Raw genomic sequence first — 20,108 nt, forward strand, 5'->3', positions numbered from 1 at the left:
TAATCCAAGCCAACAACTGAACACCGAACTATTTACTCCAAAGTAATCGGTTGTAAGAGATCACCATCGTGAGTGAGTTTTGACAGATCTGTTCCCTGCACGTACACAGCTAGTAGAAGATACTAAAAGTGAACAAAGCTCCCACTCCGTTCTTATCCTACCTCTACCTCTGCTTTCGCAGCACTTCCACGATTCACGTAAGGGATCTTTACCCAGAAACAGCGGTTGTTCGAGGTGGCCTCGCTTTCCTGGAATTTCTGGGAGCTCATTTCATTTACAGCTAATGTGTGGCACGTCGTCGTTTCTGGTGAAATTGCCAGGAAAGAGCAATCGAGCAAAGAGGAACACCACTCCTTCGTTGAGCTCCGCTTCTGAGTACCTGTTTTCCTAATACGGCATCGCCCCGCCTTTCACAGATGACGACAGCAAGTGACTTCCGATTGGCCAGCGCTCTGTTCATTGACTGCTGCTTCGGTCGGTGTGCATTGAAGATATACGAATGTCAAATACTATAAACCGCGTTTCTTCTCTCGTAGTGAATTAATACAAAATCCTGATTGGATAATAACACGAGTTGTGTGAAGAACCTCATCGTGTAAAGGTATGTACAGATTTCTTATGCAGTAAGCATCGGAGGACGGCCTTATATGTATGATGATGACGTAAAAGAAGTATATGTTTGACAATATAGCGAGCGTACTTACCAAGGACAGATATTTGGGGTTATCATTCGAAACCAACCTGACCTTTAATACTGCACGCCAACGTTTCAAATGAAAATGCAATCAGAAAATATTCTCGAATCTTCGTACATTCTGCCGAATTTTTGTTTTTCACTCAATCGATCATTTGATAACAGTCCAGTTGTGCAAATGATCTCGAAAGTGCTCTCTGCAACCAGCAACTTGATGGATTGCTCAACATGGAGCGAGCGAATTCGTTTTCTTATCGCCGATTTCAGGGCGCTTTTTCCCAACGAAGCGAGTGATAGTAGCGTAACGCCTCATGCCGTGACGTCTATCGTGAATTGCAATTCTTGAACTGCTTGCTTTCCGATTTGGATCAGAAGTTCGATTTTGGTTCCTTCTTGCCATTTCGGAGAAACGCTTCGAATTATCAAATAATGCACTGGCGATATAGAAATCTAACATAAACTTGGCAATGTCGCAAAATCGAAAACCTTAAGGAGCTTCAATGGGTGTCTGCAGTGCAGGGCACTTGCTCCCCCATCCCGAGATCTACTTGCGAAAAAAAAAAAAAATTAAATAATTAAATAAAATTTATTGATGTAATTATTTGTCTCCAAGTCCCCCCCCGTGCAAAATTTCCTGCGACGCCCATGGGAGCTTCTCATCTTCAACCACCGAATTTTATTAAATTTGACATGAAATTCTCGTTAATTCATTCATGATTGCACAAGCTTTCCAAATATTTTGGGAAACACATGTGTATAAACTGTATATATATATATATATATATGTGTGTGTGTGTGTGTGTGTGTGTACAGTTTAAATTTAAAAAACTATTTAAAAAACTTTAAATATATTCCAAATATAAACTTTTCTTTGCTTCTCCTTCCCTCCTCTCGAAATTCTCATTTTATGATGAATTGAGATACTTAATTTATTTTCCAAAAAAAAAAAGGAAACTTTTCGAAATCTTTGTAATAATGGTGACATTTGTTCGGAAATAACAATTGCAGACGGTTATAAATTTGTTCACTGTTTTATAAGTTGGTCATTTTGTATGAGAAACGAATGTTTCCGGCATCATGAGATAAACTCGAGCATTGTTATTTCCCTCGCACTTTCAAACAACCATTATGTAACCGCATAGCCGACCTGACTGGCGAAAGAAGATGGCGTCTCGTCTTCTCTACAGCTTGGAGGCTCAAGTCCCACTCGCCTGAATCAGCGCGAGTGATTTTGCCCAGTGTAAGAGAGCAGCAACCAGCTTATTGGTCTTTGGAGCATTTTCCGGACTGTTTCCTGACGCCCAACACGGCGTGGACGTGCTTTATCTTTCGGGAATAGGATCGTGATGTACAGAATCGCATCCACACAAATCCCAAATCTTTCCGGGCTCAGAATATTATCGCATTAAGGATGGTAAAGCCAAAGATGCCTCTGAGCGATTTTTGGTGCTGTTTGGAGCAGTTCGTTGAATCGATGGGCTCTCTCATGGGCCGACCACCTGCTGTTTCAGAAGAACACGTTCCTTCTCTTCTGTCTCTAGCCCACATATGGTAGTATAGAATTTCCGACAACCATCCATCGCTCTCGGTTAAAATATTGCGGCATTTATTCCGGCCACAGAGTCGAACATTTTCTGGCTGGTTCAAATGCGTGCTAGCAACCTACTTTCATTTGAATTAATCTTAAGACAGTAAATGCAATTTTTTGGATTTAATCTTCACATTCGAATCTCGCATTCTTCTGCGGCCATTGTTGACCTGAGCTTGCGTCTGGTTAGTTCGCCACTTAACTCAAAACCTATGTCCATCACGAGCGGCAGTCAGAATCGTCCACTTCGAAGTCATTGTTGCTTTCCAACACCGTCCAGAAAGTCTGCAGTCGTTATAAAATAAATAAAAAGCTGATCGGTCTAACTCCTTCACACCGACAGCACTTAAAGGTTTTTAGTGCTTTGTGGGACAAAAGTAGTGTTAGTGAGATTTCTCGTAACTTTTTAGTGCATGCAAGAAAAGCATTTAACAGATTCTTTCACTTTTATCCTGCATGCTTGTTTCCGTGTGTGTCTTTAGGTGAAAGCTGAATGTCATCGCTCGGTGCGAGGATCCCCCCCCCTCCCACTTTGCTTCATGAAAGTTTGAAAAAAAAAGGACTGAAAACTTGCATGTTCAGCAGGGTTACCGGATTATTTATTCCTTACAGCAGCTACAGTATTGATGTACTACTGGTTTGTAGGCAGGATTCACATAAAAAAACGTCCTACTACTGTCCTCCGTAAGTTAGGATTGTGGTTTACAAAGTGTCCTTTGTAAACCACACAGGCGAAGAAAAGATTTCTCTTGTTCTGTATGATAATGAGAACCGATGACTTTCCTTTTAAACTATTGTTATGGCGCTCGATTATCATCAAGAGGCATCGAAATCTTTTCTTCGTCTGTCCTTTCTAAACCAGAATCCATATAAACGTTTTTGTTTACTCTACCTGAGAATTTATTTATTCGCATCATTAGCTGTTATTGCTTGTTTGTGTATTGCAGTAATCGTCGGTAAGATAATCCCATGCGGCCTGAGCTTGCCAGAAAAATCCATGTGTATAAGTTATAGACATTAATAGCGATTTCTGTTTCTCTGAATAATTTTTGGTTTGTTTTATTTAATATCTTAAAGTTATTCTTTCGTTTTGCTATCTCAAAATCTCTACCGATTACAAAATCAATGAAAGAGCAAGATAATAACGGGGGGGGGGGCAGAAGAAGAGGGGATATAACAGCAGCACGGTGGAAAATATTGGCATCTGTAGTGAAATAATTCTTTGTGTTCGTATGAAGAAAGAGTAATTTCGGTTAACCAGCAGAATATTTCATAGCAGACAAATGTTGAATTAAGCCATGTGCGAAACATCACGCATTTTACACAACTGTGAAAAGAAGGTGGTTTTGTTGGCAGCACAGAAAAGTGGGAAGGTGCTGAAGTGATGCGCTGCTGTATACGAATTGTCGAAAGTCGCAATTCCCGAAACAGCAAACCTATAACAGGGGACAGCCATAATTTAGTCGCCGGAGACTGCAGAACCTTGAATGAGCTCGGAAGGAATAGAACCCTCAGAGATCCAACAAGAAGCGGAATATACTTCCCACAATGAGCCATCCGCAGTTTAATCCAACAATAGAGATTTGCTTGCTCAACGAAACCAAATGCTGAAGTATACGCGTGGATAGGCTTATGTGTTCGTCAGACATGTTGTAATAGGTTTCACGGTATGATAAGAACACAGATGGTTAAGAAAATAACTATTTATTAACTTAGAAGCTAATATTTCGCTGGTATTATATCCAGCATCTTCAGAGCACACAACACGAAGTTTGTTACAAATGCAAGACAACCACAATCCGGTGTAACAGTGGGGACAGTATAAGTGATTGCAGCATTTGGACTACTATTTCAAAACTTGAATTTTTTTTTTTTTTTTTAATCTAGATGGCGCCATATTAGGACTTTAGTCTTGTGTTGCACGCTGCAATCACTTATACTAGCCCCACTGTTACACCAGATTGTGATTGTCTTGCTTTTGTAACAAACTTCTTGTTGTGTGCTCTGAAGATGCTGGATATAATACCAGCGAAATATTAGCTTCTAAGTTAATAAATAGTTATTTTCTTAACCATCTGTGTTCTTATCATACCGTGAAACCTATTACAACAAATGCTGAAGTACTCGCTATTACTGTGCTATACGGACATGAAACCACGTGCCCTGGACTGAGGCTAAAGCAGAAAGGATGAAAAATGCATAAAATAGCAAAAGAACCTCTTTCCTGCCCAAGTTATATTACCGAGAGGAATTATCACGTGACACCTCCATTGAGTCGTAGGGTTCATCAAAGGAGACCACGATCCATCCTCTACCCCTGGTTTCTCAAACTGTGTTCCGCGAGAAGTTCTGAAATTTGTCATTTTAGTTTTCTAAGCATTTTTCATGAATAAATATTTTATAGTAAAAATGTTCTCAGGAGAATAATATTCGTGAATATGTCGAAAAGCTCAGATCCACAACACCTAATAACATCTGTGTATCGTTAATTTTCACACATCGAACCTTCCAACATTTGGGAAAGGGAATGCCGCTGTTTATGACAAGTCATAAAAAGTGCCTGCAAGCCCATTACAACAATTGGTGTCATATCCTCCGTTCTCAAAACTGAAGGAAATGACATCTGTATAGCAAATGTCAGTGACCAGGCAGCATATTTTTAAACATGGAAATATTCATGAATTATCGTTAATTTTCACACATTGAAATCTTTCAACAATCGGGAAAGAGAATACCGCCGTTTATGACCGATCATAAATATTGCCTGCAAGCCGATTACGACCATGGGCGCCATGTTCTCAAAACTGAACGAAATAACATGTGCATTGCAAATGTTAGTGACCAAGCTGTGTATTTTTGAAACGTGGAAGTATTTACGTTTCAAATTACAACAATGGGCGCGTATCCTCTTTGAAAACTGAAAGAAATAACATCTGTGTTGCAAATGTTAGTGACCAATCAGCAAGGAAGTATAAAGAAAATTTTTCCACTGAAATTGAAGATCAAGGTAGTCTGTATCTGGTTCTCAAATCTATTACTACTGAATACTTTCTTCGCAAGTTCGTATTGCAGTGTGTAAGTGCTTGTTCTGAAACCGGAGTGCCGTGATTTTTTTAAAAGTAATAGGAATACAGAGTTAAAATCTGATATGAATAAGAGACAAGGCACTTTGTTTAATTTTGGTATTGAGAAATCTCTTATTAAAGGTGTTTATGACGGAGCAGATAGTGAGTCATCCACCTCAAGCCTACGAAGATCTCCAGGATGTACAAAAGGAGGGGAAAACTTCCGGCACACAGGAGAAAAAGCCTGCATTCACTCGTAAGTACTTATAATAATATTATAAATATATTTCGTGATCAGAATGGGAAATGTCAATGAAAATCAGCACAAATTAATTTAATGATGTTTGCCCGAAGAAACTACGACATGCCACAAGATTTCATTAGTCCAGTGATTGATAACTGATTTAAATGCAATTTATATTTGTCAACATGCCACACCCTATACACAAGTGTACTAATACTCTTTATGATTATGCCATAATTAAATATTAATACTTATGTTAAAGTATGAACTTCAAAAACTTTTGGAAAGTGTTTACGAGTAAATTTGTTTGGACCGGGCCCTCGCAAAAAACGAAATCAGCTAACGCCTTTTTATTCCCGTATATAGGGAGTAGGCGAGGCGGCTCTTAAAAAAGAATTCTTCTTACTCTTTAAACTTTTATTACTGAACATTTTATCAAATCATTCTTATTACAATTGCTTTTACATTATTTGATACGGTTTAGTACTTTTCTTACAAGTTTACTTTTGAGTGTTGCAGTCTTTTTTTACTATTTTGCATTATTCATTTACTTTTATATTATTCGACATTTCTTATTTATAATCTTATTGTTTTTCATACTAAAGTTACCTTTTATAACTAATTCTATTTGTTTTTATTATAACTCTGACAAATATCGGAATTTGAATATTATTGAAAAAATACCCATGGATCCTTGTTTAAAGACAGGAACTTTGACACAAGGAGGAGCAAGTACTTCTGCTGACACATCTACTCGTATGATTGGAGAAGATATGGAATTACAAACTGCGGTTTCTTCAAAAGCTAATATTAAAGAACAAGAGTCATCTAAGAACAGACCAAAACGGAAGTACCATGAAAGTTATTTAAATTATGGATTTACGTGTATTGGCAATACACATGCTCCTGATGCAATGTGTGTTTTATGTAATAAAATACTAGTAAACAGTTCTTTGGCTCCAGCTAAACTTTACGCACTTCGAAACGAAACACGCTGATTACAAAGGAAAAGATATACATTTTTTTAAGAGACGACGTGACTCGCTTGAAAAATCTAAACTTCAAATGGCTACAATTGCTACAACTGAAAATGCAACAGAGGCGTCTTTTCGCGTGAGTTACCGCATTGCACTTCATGGTGAAGCTCATACAATTGGTGAGACGCTCATTAAGCCTTGTGTGAAAGACATCGTATCATGCATGTTAAACGAGCAGGTTGCTAAAAAAAATAGATGCAGTACAATTATCAAATGATACTGTTTCACGCCGCATCAAAGATCTTTCTGCTGACATAGAAAAAGAGCTAATTCATCGACTTAGACTTTGCGGTGAATATTCATTGCAAATGGATGAATCCACAGATGTCGCAGGACTCGCTGTATTACTAGTGTTTGTTCGTTACATATTTGATAAAAGTATTGAAGAAGATTTACTCATGTGCGAATATCTACAAGAAAAAACGACCGGAGAAGATATATTCAACTGTATTAATAATTATATTACAAAACAGCAAATCGGTTGGGAAAAGTGTATTGATATTTGTACAGATGGTGCTCAAGTAATGGTAGGAAAGATGAAGGGAGTTGTAACACGTATCCTGCAAGTAGCTACAAGAGCCACCAAAAGTCATTGTGTTTTGCATACACAAGCACTAGTAACAAAAAGAATTCATACATATTTAAAAACTATTTTGGATGAAGCCGTAAAAATGATCGACTATGTAAAATCTCGACCACTTCAATCCAGATTATTTAAAATGTTGTGCAATGAAATGGGTAGTGCACATAACGCACTTTTATTACATCTCACTTCAGTATGTAATAAAAGTATTGAGGAAAAGCATTGAGGCTTTTTGAACTTCATAGTGAGTTAATGGTCTTCTTGATGTCACATAATTTAGGACAAAATTTTATTGAATTATTAAGAAATTCTTCATGGTTGATGAGTCTTGCGCATCTGGCAGATATTTTTACAAAGCGCAATGAAATTAACTTATCATTACAAGGAAAGAATATTACAATTTTTAATACAAGAGATAAAATTGCATCTTTTGATAGAAAGTTGCAATTCTGGATTTCTACAGTTGAACAGAATAATTTTGATTGTTTTCCCACCTTGCATGAATTTTTGACTGAAATAAATTCAAAAGTAAATGAAGAAGTATCTAACGTAATTTTAGAACACTTGCATGACTTGCAATCAACCCTTTTGCAATATTTTCCAAAATCTAGTGAGGACAATTCCTGGGTTCTGAATCCATTTACAGTGACAGCTAAGCCAGTAGGCTTCAGCGCAAGTGACTATGAGAATCTAATTGACTTAATTAGTGACTCTGATTTAAAACAAAAATACAAGGAACTGCCAATAAATGATTTCTGGACAAATTTAACAGAAGAGTACCCCAGCATGTCAAAACTAGCTATTCTTGTTTTACTTCCTTTTACAACGACATATTTATGCGAGGCAGGATTTTCATATTATGCTGCAACCAAATCAAAGCCCAGAACAGACTCGACGCTACACCAAATATGAGAATTCAGCTTTCTAATATTGTGCCTGATATCAAAAGAATTTGTAATTCAAAGACCCAAAAACATCGGAGTCATTAAGAAAACTTAATTTGCAATATACGTTTTACTATTTTTATGTGTTTTGTTTTTACTAATTAATATTTGACAATAAATTATTGTTTTTTCTTAACGCTTAGATTTACTCATTTATTTTATTTCTATTTACCTACCCTACGAAACCAGCACACAGGAGAAAAAGTCTGCATTCACTCGTAAGTACTTATCATAATATTATAAATTTTTGGTGATCAGAATGGGATATGTCAATGAAAATCAGCACAAATTAATTTAATGGTTTAATTAATGTTTAATTAATTATCAATCATTAATAATTATCAAGTATTAATTAATTGATAATTAATGTATTGTATTAATTGATAATATATGTAATGTATTAATTATTAATTAATACATTACAAAATAACCAAGTGTTCCGTGAACATTTCAGGATTTGTGAAGTGTTCCGTCGTAGAAAAAGTTTGAGAAACCCTGCTCTACTCGTACGTTACACCATCGCCATCCACACATTACACTGCACTTTTGCTCGTTAATCGGGATGTGTGTGCGTGCTCTAGCCTGTTTGCCTGCTTTGTGGGATATGACAACTCTTCTACCCCCTTATAAGACTGTCTGATTGACCTTCAGTTGAAAGAAAAGTTCATATAAATATATTCCTCGCCATGACGAAATTTGAACCTATATTTTTACGACTGAAGAGCGCGTGGCTCGTCTTTCTTCCGATTGCTGTTGTATAAAATTACCATAAAGTGATTTATGATAATCGACAAAATTTCACCATCCAATCTATGACAACCACCGCTGGAATGGCTTTCCCTTTTTGCCGTGTTCGAGCACCTAATTATGATTATTTCTACTTAAGTTCTACAAGGCGGGGTGCTTCGAGGAGTGTTCTAGACTGTATTTATATTTTCAGAGGAAAACCAGGAGAAAGACCGACCGCCAATCAGTAAGTTGGGTCACAGAGTGGTGAACACCACTCCGGGAAGGAAAACACGTAATCGTCTTCGTAATTCTTAGTATTATAGGGGTAGCTTGAGCTTCCTCGCATTCTCTTTTATTTATTTCTTTTTATTGTACTAACATAAAAACAATATTATCATTCAAATCACTATTTTCCTTGAATTTTCGCATGAACTACACATATCAACCTTCGTGCAAATTCATAGCGACTTTTCAACCGAAGTTGAGTTAGCTAGTCTCATACAGAGATGGAAGGGATTTACATCCTGAAACTCGGGGGTTTCGTCCCACGAAAATACAGTACGGCCATAAGAATAGAATTAACAGACATAATACATCGGCCTCATAGTCTTCGATTACTTCTCCCGTAAATTCAAAACAACCAACCATCATTCAAAAATTATCTAATAATATGCTTATCCTTCCTTAGTGGTTAATTAGTAAATGACTTTCACCCGACTAACGTTCACAACACCGCAAACTACACTGATGTCCAAAAGCTAAGGGCGAACTACATTTTACTGTATATGAAATTTTTTTTCCAGGATTACAGCTAAATGTGGACATAAATTTATTGCCAGCATACTAATAAATTATATTACACAAAAATGTGTTATAAATTTCGTACAAATTAAATTGCAATACGTTTTTGACAAAAGTTACAAATTTCTTAGTTAAGGAATTAACGTACAGTGCTTACGGGAAACTATGGGAAGAGACATTTCAGTATGGAATATGTCCACCCCGAACTGCGATGCAGCTCTCACATCCTGAATCAATCACCAAGTGATTGATTCAGGAGTTAATTCTTAAGGCAAACCGGCTCACCTTTCCTTCAGAGCAAGGATAAGGTCTTGCTTGTTTTCTGAAGGGGAATTTCGAGCAGCGACGTGCTTCCCTATTGCGTCCCAAACGTGTTCTATGGGGTCGTGATCTGGAGGGCGTGCTGGCCACTCGATTCGATTAATATCCTCGGTTTCTAGAAGTATCTCCATTGCTCGTGTACGATGCGGTGTGGCATTGTCATCCATAAATACGGATTCTTCGGCTACAGCACCACGGAACAATCGAACATGACGTTGAAGAACTTCGTCGCAATATCGTTCACCAGTCACAGTCCCTTTTCCAGCACTTGTAGCTCGGTGCGTCCATTAAGCATAATGCCTCCCCACACCATGACCCCAGCACCGCCGTATCTATCCCTTTCAAGAACATTCGCGCGATGGTAAGCAGTACCACTTTCACGCTAGATCAAATGGTTTAGAATCGGAAGAAAGTCTAAGACGGCTCTCATCTGTAAAGAGTACATTGGTGCCTTCTCCAATTTTATGGATACAACACCACTGAAAACGCGCTCTACGATGAGCTGTGGATAAAGGGACGCAGACTTCAGACTTTCGGACGTATAGGACCACTTGACGCAGACGTCTTGCCACTGGCGAGACGGTTTGTCGTGTAGCAGTGCTTGAATGCAGCCGACTTGTAAGCTGACCTGCCGTGGTGCGTCGATTACGTTTTGCCGTTATAGCTAAAAATCGGTCTTCATGCTCTGTGGTAGAGCGACCTCTTAGCAAACGTCTGTAACACATTCCATTGGTTCTGAAATGCTGCCCAAAGCCCGGATACAACGCTATGTGAGATTCGAAACTCTCTGGCAATATCAGTAATTCCGCGGCCTTCTTCGAGCTTTCCAATAATTTTTACCTGCGTGACATTATTTAGATGATGTCTTTGAGGCATTGCAGGACATCCAAGTTAGCAACCTTTTTCCTTCACGAAATCAGCTTCCTTTAAGCACAATTCGCTTAGCGCAGCCTTTTGCCCTGTTGAGTGTTACCGCGTGACTCCTTTGCGCGATTATAAAAGTTGAATGTGTACCCGCTTTCTACTCGAAATCGTCAGTTTTGCAAATTGCCACAAGCTGATTGGTCTGAATTTGCCTTTGTAATCTTCGGTAGTAGTGTTCATCTTCAGGTTTTTGACACCATTGTCTAACAATAATGCCTCAACTTATCATACCGGAGACAATTTAACGTCTCTCACCCACCCTTTCGTGGGTGAGAGACGTTAAAATTGTCTCCGGTATGATAAACCTACATCAGTACCATGATTCTTATCGTTATTATTATTGTATTTACATAGTCCAGAAACCTTTCAATACAGACCAAAATATGTAAAGCAGTAATCTCCCACCAACCAATGCAAACCTGTTGGTTTTAGAGCAGGTACGTTAACCACTCGCCAACCGGGCCGGCAAAATCGGTTTCCCCATGATCGCGTGGAAAATTAATCGCGAGAAAATTTTAAATCCTGTTTCATGTCATTCCCATTTATGAAAAAAACAAGAAAGAAAAAAAAACTTTTATTTATTATTTCGATTATACTTAGCGATGTGAAATTTTTTATTCCGTTTAAAGTTATTAATATTCTTTCTTACCACAAGCTCTGTAGATGGAAACTGGGATAAGGGTTAGGGAGAAAGCGCCATATTTAAAAATATTTAGGGATAATAGTTATAATACTATTATCCCCAAATATTTATAATTAACTATTTATACATTCCTATTAACTATTCTGTTAATAGTTAGAACAGTTATTAGGGAGAATAAAATATTTAATAATAGTTAGTGAGAAAGGGCACAATATTTGAGAATGTCTATTCTTCTAACCGTTCGCTATTTTTCTGTTCTGCGCATTTAGACATCCATCTAGCTGTGATAGATTTTTTTCTGAACTCATTCAGAAGGTGACGTGTTTCAGTTATTGAATACACGTGCATTTTGAAAATCACTGCGCTTTTCCTGCATAGGAAAGATATATATGTTAAACTAGCTCTGGTATCGTTTGCAGAGCTAGTTTAAGATCACAGATGCAATTTTGAGTAATTATATTTAAAAAAAAAAAAAGATAAAAGGAAACGGTAAAGACTATTATTGCAGCCGCAGATGGCAATTTAGCTTATGCTGTTTACATCATTATGATAGCATTTACGTAATTTTATTGTCATTTTCTTTAATATTATTACTTAAAAGTGCACCTGTGATCTTAAACTAGCTCTGTAAATGTTTAACTTTTTAAGACGAAACAGAAATTAGGGAACTCGCCGATCAATAAAATATCACTTTCACTGTATAAGAATAAAAATATCACGAAAATCTAAATAAATAGTACATAAACAAACTAATATTTTGTGAAATTTATCTTGTGCTGCATTTGCTTTTTATATATTCGTATCAGTGCAATATCATTAAAATTTTCTAGCGAATTTTTGAGCCTCCGCAGCTCAGTCAGTACAGACGAAGCCCTTTGGTCAGAAAGACCTCGGGGTCGATTCCCGTCAGTGAAGTGAGGAACTTATCCGGTCTCTTTCGACTAAAGGTGAGTTAGCCGGTCTCATACGGGGTAGGGTTTTTTTTTCACCCGGAAACAAAGGTTTTTCGTTCCACTGAACAGGCGAACATGACTGTAATCCTCGTGAATACACGTGGATTACCGTCATGAATACGTCCCAGCCATATGCCGCTCCCGAGCCCGGATAAAAGTGGGGGTTTGGGGAAAGCAATGGTGAACTACTCTGTAAAAATCTCACACATGGATTACCTACGAAGTCACCTACGGTCGGAAACGACTGAAAGGGAAAATCAGTCAGTCAGCGAATTTTTTCCACGATGAATTTTCATGTGATGAATTGTCCGTGGCCCCCTCCCCCCCCCCCCGATTATAATGTTAATCATCATCATCATCATCATCATCAAATTCCTGCCATGTACCCTCAAGGGGTGTACAGGATATGATAGTACTACATGAAAAAATTACATCATTACTAACTTCTTATCTACAATTTTCCTCCAAATCAGTCTGTTACTTGTCAAGACTCCAACATTATCAGATCTTATATTTCTATCGTCTAAGGCACTTTGTACCGTATCAATCCACCTATATCTTGGTCTTCCTCTGGGTCGTTTTCCTGCCAACCTGGCAGAGAACACTTGTTTTGCTAATCTTTCCTCTCCCATTCTATTTAAGTGACCATACCATCTGAGATTAGCTCTGCTAACGCATTCCTGGATGCTGACAATGTCAAGTTCTTTCCTAATATCCTCATTTTTAATATGATATTGCCATTGATGCCATCTGTTCACGCCTCTAATCTTTCTCAGGACTCTCATATCTGCAGTCTCTAGTCTTTGGTCAAGTGTTTTACTTCTGACCCAGCTCTCAGATCCATAAGTTAAAATTGGTTTGAACACAGTCTTGTATACAGCTAATTTAGAGTTCCGACTAATTTCTTTCTTATTCCATATGAATTTATTCAATTGACTTCCCACAATACCACCTTTGCTGATTCTGTTGTCTATTTCTATATTTAGTTTACCATCTTCAGTAAAAATTGTGCCTAAGTAGCTGAAATGTTTTACTTGTTCCACAGGTTCTCCATTCACAACACAGTTGACATTTTCAGTGATTCTGCCTATTTTCATTGTCTTTGTCTTTTTATTGCTGACCTTCATACCATATCTATTACAACAGCTATTCAATTTAGTCAGAGAATCTTGTAGACTTGTAGCGGATTTATTTAGAAGTATAACATCATCCGCATAAAGCAAAGAGCTGACATTAACATCTCCAATTTTGATATCATGTTTAATACCACATTCCTTCATAATGTGATCCATATAGATAATGAATAACAGAGGGGATAATGTACATCCTTGTCTCACACCAGATTTAACATTAAACCATCTTCCTGTACTTCCTTCAATTCTAACTGCTGATTCACAACTCAAATAAAGACTAAGTATTGCTTGATATAATGCCCCATTGACACCATATAACTGCAGCGTATTGAATAGCTTCTCTCTTGGCACCTTGTCATATGCCTTTTCCAAATCGACAAAACTTAAATACAGATCTTTGTTATATTCCCATGCTTTCTCGAGTATTTGTCGTAAAGTGAAGATCTGATCCTGACAGCCTCTATTTGGCCTGAATCCAGCTTGTTCTTCACCAAGTTTTTCTTCCACAATTCTTCTCAACCGTTTCTCAAGTATACTTGCATAGATCTTGCCAGGAACACTCAGTAGGGAAATACCTCTGTAATTCTCACATTCATTTTTATTTCCCTTTTTATATATGGGTACTATGAGAGCTCTACTCCAATCATCGAGAATTCGTCCCTCTGTCCAGGCTTTCTGAACTATGCAGTGCAGCCACTGTAAGACTCTTATACCACCATACTTCAGCATTTCTGGTCGAATATCATCTACTCCTGCTGCCTTTCCACATTTCAAGCCTTTGATGGCTTTTTGTACTTCAAGTATGGATATGTATTCCTGACTGCATGCCTGGTCAGTGTTTTTTATCACTGTGCTGTCATCACTGCTTGTTTCATTTAGCAGTTTTTCAAAGTAATTACTCCATACTTCAAGGCTATCTTTTTCTCCTGTTTTCATGTCACCTTTATCATTTATAATTCCTTTTACAGCATTCTCCTCCATTTCTGAGCTTCTTCATCAACCTCCAGAATATCTTGCTACCTTCTTGATATTTATTTTCTGTGTTCTTACCGAAGTCTTCCCCTGACTTTTGTTTAGCTAGTTTTAGACATTGTTTAACTTTCTTACATTTGTCTCTGTATTCTCCAAGAGCACAAGCTGACTTATTTGCCAGGAACTTTTGATATGCTTTCTTCTTTTCTTTCACTGCCTCTTTAACTTCCTATGTCCACCATGGAGTTCTGATTTTTCTGTCGTTACAGACAACCTCACCACATGCCACTCTTGCTGAATCAATCAATGTTTTCTTCAGGGCTTGCCACTGAATCTTAAAGGTTTGATTCCTGTTCTCAAACTCTTTCATTTTCTTTTCAATAATATTTCTGTATTTTAGTCTACAGTTTACATCTGAGAGCTGCTCAACTTTTATTCGCTTTAAAACTTTCTTACATGTTATTCTTTTCAATATGAAATTCAATTTTATCCTGCTCAAGACTAAATAGTGATCACTTCCAATTTCAAATCCTCCGTACACTCTGGTGTCCTGCACCAGGGAGAAAACATCACTATCAACAATAACATAGTCAATGAGACTTTTCTTATTCCTAGCCTCTTCTCTCCATGTGAATTTGTGCACATTTTTATGTTGGAACATGGTGTTAGTAATAACCAGTCCATGTCCTGAGCAGAAATCCAACAGATATTTGCCATTATTATTAGCTTTGCTCTTTTCTCCAAATTTTCCCAAAATATTTTTGTATGTCTCACAATCATTTCCTACTCTACTATTTAGATCCCCAACAAGGACCAACTTTTCCTTTTTCATTGTGTCAGTTGCTTTTTCTAAAGCCTCAAAAAATTCCTCCACTTCTACCTTAGTAGAACCTTCTGTGGGACCATAGGCACAAATAAGTCTCATTGTCCAGTTCCCCATTCTCATATTTGCCCACATTACTCTACTTGAGACTGACTGCCATTCAAGAAGATTAGCCTCGTATTTTGTGTTGAATACTATGGCTACTCCTTCTTTTCCTTGATTGTTATTGCCTGAATATAACATTTTGTATTTATTGCTCAGAAAGATCTCACCAGTTTTGGTCTTTTTTGTTTCAGTCACCCCTATTATGTCGATCTGGTACTTATCTAATTCCTCAGCTAGCTCCATTTCTTTGCCATTCAGGCTTCTTACGTTGATAGTACCGATCTTTAACTCTGGTGTTGTTGAGTTGGGGTTTGTTTTCAGATTTGTTCCAGTAGCTGACTTTTCGCTGTTCGCCCTGGTTCCCTGGCGAAAACAACGGGGGCCTTGTTTAACCGGGCGACGCCCCAGCCGGCATGAAATTTTGTCATGTTGTACCATCATTTTTTATTTTGGTTTAACCAATAAGAATACAATTTGGTCGGCTAAATCCCAAATTGCCAGCCCATCCTCGTTCGTTCAGTATCAAAGTAGATACCCAACAGGGTGCACCACGAGAAGGTGAGGATTGGACATTAGGTCAGAAGCCCTGGTCGGTTCTCCGCATTCCTTTAAAGGCTATGTGGAGGTCTCCTCTCAGTTATACAGCTTTGACCCTTAAGCACTATAATGTTAATCTAATTACTTTAACCAGTTCTCTATCAGTTAAGCACGAACACACTTTTTCTTTTTCCTTTTTTTTTTGACGTCTTATTTTTAATCTTTTGTTTTTACTTATTTTATTTTTTACAGTCATAATATTTATTTGTTTTATTCTTATAGCTTTTTACATTGCTTATATTCAAAACATTTAGAGGAAGACAAAAAAAATTCCTACTTTGTGCGATAAAGACTTGATGTCAACATTATGTAGTTAATTGGAAATTTTAATTAAGCCCCCCCCCCTTCTTTTTCTTTTGTTATGTTCAACAGATGGCACTTTACTAACCGAGTCTCCTAACTTTTTATGATATAATCCCGCAATACATTTAAACCTTTCTTCATTCTTTTAACATCCATTAGGAATCTGGGAGACCAAATTGAATACCGTTTTTTCTAAGACTGACCTTGATTAGACTTGCGCAGCGTTATCTTAGCTTCCGTTCTCCTGCATGTGAGTTTCTTTAAATGAGATAAAGCTGCTGTATTTTACTAGCTCTCTTACCAATATGATGATTTCGGAATTCGAATTCCTTATTCGCCATAATAACCAAATCCTTGTATTCAGTACTTTTTTTCACATCCTTTCCGTTCAGTGCACATCCAGCTAATTATTATTATTTTATTACCTCATCGAATATATTTTTACATTTTGTTAAAGATACCAGGCAATTTTAAAATAAAACTTGGTTTTAATCCTTTTTTTCCCAAGTAAGCAAACAGACAAGTAAGTCAAGTTTGCGCCTGAAAGTAGTTAAAGTCTGAAGCTTTTTTGGGTCTGGCTCCCACTGACGAGACCTCAATAAAGGTCGAAACCGGTCTGGGTTTCGACCTTTCGACTGGTCTTGACCCTTGCCTTTAATGCATAGCATCATACATCTCTGCAGGGGGATGTGCTTTGCATTAGGTGAAAATACTAAGGAAAGTGATCGGAGGCTTACTCCACCTTTACCACGAGTTGCCTCAGACTTGAACTACGTTCAGGCGCAAACTTGACTTACTTGTCTGTTTGCTTACTTGGGAAGAAGGATTAAAACCCTGCTTACAAAATTGCTTCGTATCTTTAACATAGTACATACCAAGGTAAAAAACTTTCTACATGTTTACATTTTTCCAAACTGAATTTTAATCCCAGTTTGCTCTTCCATTCTTTTAATGATCTTTCCGAAGAGACTTACCACTCTATGTTGTTTAACATCATCATAATGTATTTAATACGAAAGCATTTATTTCATTTTTGTTCACACCGTTTGATGAATGTAAGAATAATCGATAGTTTGTTTCGAGACAGTTCACTAGTTTACTAGTGAAATAGTTGCTTTGCAAAGTATACTGGTTATAATCGAAGAATTGTAGAAAACTAGAGGTGGGGACCCAAATTAAAATTTGGCATCCAAACTTTACTTTCGGTTTATCTATGAAGAGATATAGATTTGCAAAATATTTCCTGATAGTAGGTCCAAAAACTACATAAACCAACAGGAGTGAGAACCCACCCTTCTATGAGATGGGCTTTCAGTAGTCAGACATGGTTGCCATAATACGGTATTCGACGGCGAGCTGTCCAACCGTTCTCGAGATATAAGCCAAGATTTGCATAGTATGAGATGTTGAGAGGACAAACGTTTACCTTTTGAGGAAGATTAACACTACTGCTAAAATAGTACAGCTTCTCCTTATCATACAGGCAGGTTATGCATAATTTGGTGTTCGTAAGTCCAGCGGTTTACATTTTGATAGATGACAAACTAACGAAACCATTTATTATACATGCTTTCAAGAACAACCTGCCCATGCGCCAAGCATTGATTAAGAGATTCCGTTAACGCTTCCCAGGAACACGAATTCCTGGGATTCCATCAGAAGTTGTATGAGATTTACATCCGGTGAATCTCACACTGCAGTGAAAATCACTGCAGTGTGTTCTATGCCATCCATGGATGACTCGTGACATGGAGTATTAACCTGCTGAACGTATCCATCGCATGCAGGGTAAATATTTGTATAAAACGAGTATGATTGGTCGGCAATGATTAAGTAGATCGTAACCCTTACTTTACCAATATCTGGGAGAGGGGGAGGGATGGAAACGTACCAGAGAAGCATACCTCAGATTTATCACGTCACGTCCATGTATCTAGTGCATTTACTCTTAATGCTTCCATTGCATGTGATCAGGCCTAGCATAGAGCCTACTCAGAAAGCTGCCGGCTGCCATCCTTATGGTCTTCGTTGAAATCTTTACAATTTAATGGTGTTTCCTTTCTCTTCAGATTTTCAGATCAGTGGCAGAGTGCGTTAGGGGTTTGCATTTGCAACTGTAGGGCTCCGTCATCTCTACACCCTCTGTCCAAAAAGAAACCGAAGTTTTCGAAAATAGAAGAAACTAGTGGAGCCACCTGTTGTATCTTTTTGTTGTTGAAAGCGGCAACCTTGATTAGTTTTGTTTCAACTGTTTATGACATTTGTTTCATTAGAAGCCGAGTTATAGTGCCAAGAGTGACAGTATATTTTGACGAACGGGCGGTCGTCACGATATTCATGCCGTACGCGACGAATTCTCGCTATCAATCGCTTCGAAACTTCGAGATAAAACTCACCATTGACCGTTTGGATAGGCGGAACGAATGCTTTGTGGATAATGCCCTTGGAATCGTAGAAGCAAATCAGCATTGTCTTTACTTTTCCAAGCGACTTTTTTTCGGATGCCCCACTTCTGGTGGTCTCCACTCAGCACTCTGTTTTGGGCTCATACTCAAGACACTACGTTTGGTCACCAGTAACGATCATTTCAAGGAAGTTTGGGTCCTTACGAGCGGTTTTAATGAGGTCCTTGTAGTGTTCAATTTGATACATTTTTTTGTCGTCAGTCAACTTGTGGGGAACAAATCGCGAATTCAATTTACGAAGGCCCAAACTCTCGGTCAAAATGTTGTACACAGTTAATTTTGGAATCCCCAATTCATCTTCAATCAATCTCACAATTGATTTCGGGTTTTTTTTTGATGAAATCACGAACTTTTTGGATGTTAACTTCGCTCAGTCCAGTTTTTGGAAGGCCCAGCTTTTCGTCGTCCTCAAGCGTCTCACGACCACTTTGAAATCGCTTAAACCACTCGTAAACTTAACACGGGATAAGCATTCATCACCGTATGCTTTTTGAAGCATTCGATGCGTTTCGGTAAAACTTTTACCAAGTTTAACACAACAGTCAATCGCAGCTCTGTTTGAAACTCATTTTCCGACCGTTTGTCAAAACACACTGTCCCTTTTGGCACTATAACTCGGCTTCTAATGAAACAAATGTCATAAACAGTTGACACAACATTAATGAAGGTTGCCGCTTTCGACAACAAAAAGATACAACAGGTGGCACCACTAGTTTTTTCTATTTTCTAAAAGTTCGGTTTCTTTTTGGACAGAGGGTGTATAAGATCATATAGGCAAATGATCTTCTCTCACTCACTTCAAATCGCCAGTTTTCCTGATGATAGTACACCCATTCTCCTGCTCATTGGATTAATTCTGTCGAGTTTCAAGTTTTATAGTTTCTACCTCCAACACATTGGTGTGTATTGGATGTTCAATGGAGAAAGGCCAACCTAGTTCGTATTTATAACCCTCCCTATTCAAAGTTGATCCAGGAAGTTGCCGAAGTATCGTCTCTTCTTAAATGCATTCATTTAGATATCAGTAAAGCGCTACATACGAACGAACTTCCAAATCTCTTTTCTGTGTAAACAAAATCGTTTACATTTAACTCTTTGCTAAAGGGATTACGAACAGTAATTTAAAAAAAATTTTTTTTTTTATCAACAATCCTTAATAGTAATAATTTGTCCCTTCCTTGTTT

The 20,108-nt window shown here is 37.8% G+C and overlaps 1 long non-coding RNA gene across 1 annotated transcript in view; it reads left to right on the forward strand.

Annotated features, from left to right (window-relative positions):
• Window positions 1-514: 514 nt before the first annotated feature.
• The window catches only part of LOC150102856 (uncharacterized), a 75,574-nt gene continuing 55,980 nt past the window's right edge, over window positions 515-20,108 (forward strand). The window contains exon 1 of the long non-coding RNA XR_016548869.1: window positions 515-601. This is a non-coding gene — a long non-coding RNA (uncharacterized LOC150102856). The remainder of the gene's footprint in view (window positions 602-20,108) is intronic.

Source organism: Typopeltis vanoorti, chromosome 9, assembly GCF_054136105.1.
Source record: "Typopeltis vanoorti isolate ZY-2024b chromosome 9, IOZ_Tvanoo_1.0, whole genome shotgun sequence".
Taxonomy (NCBI): domain Eukaryota; kingdom Metazoa; phylum Arthropoda; class Arachnida; order Uropygi; family Thelyphonidae; genus Typopeltis; species Typopeltis vanoorti.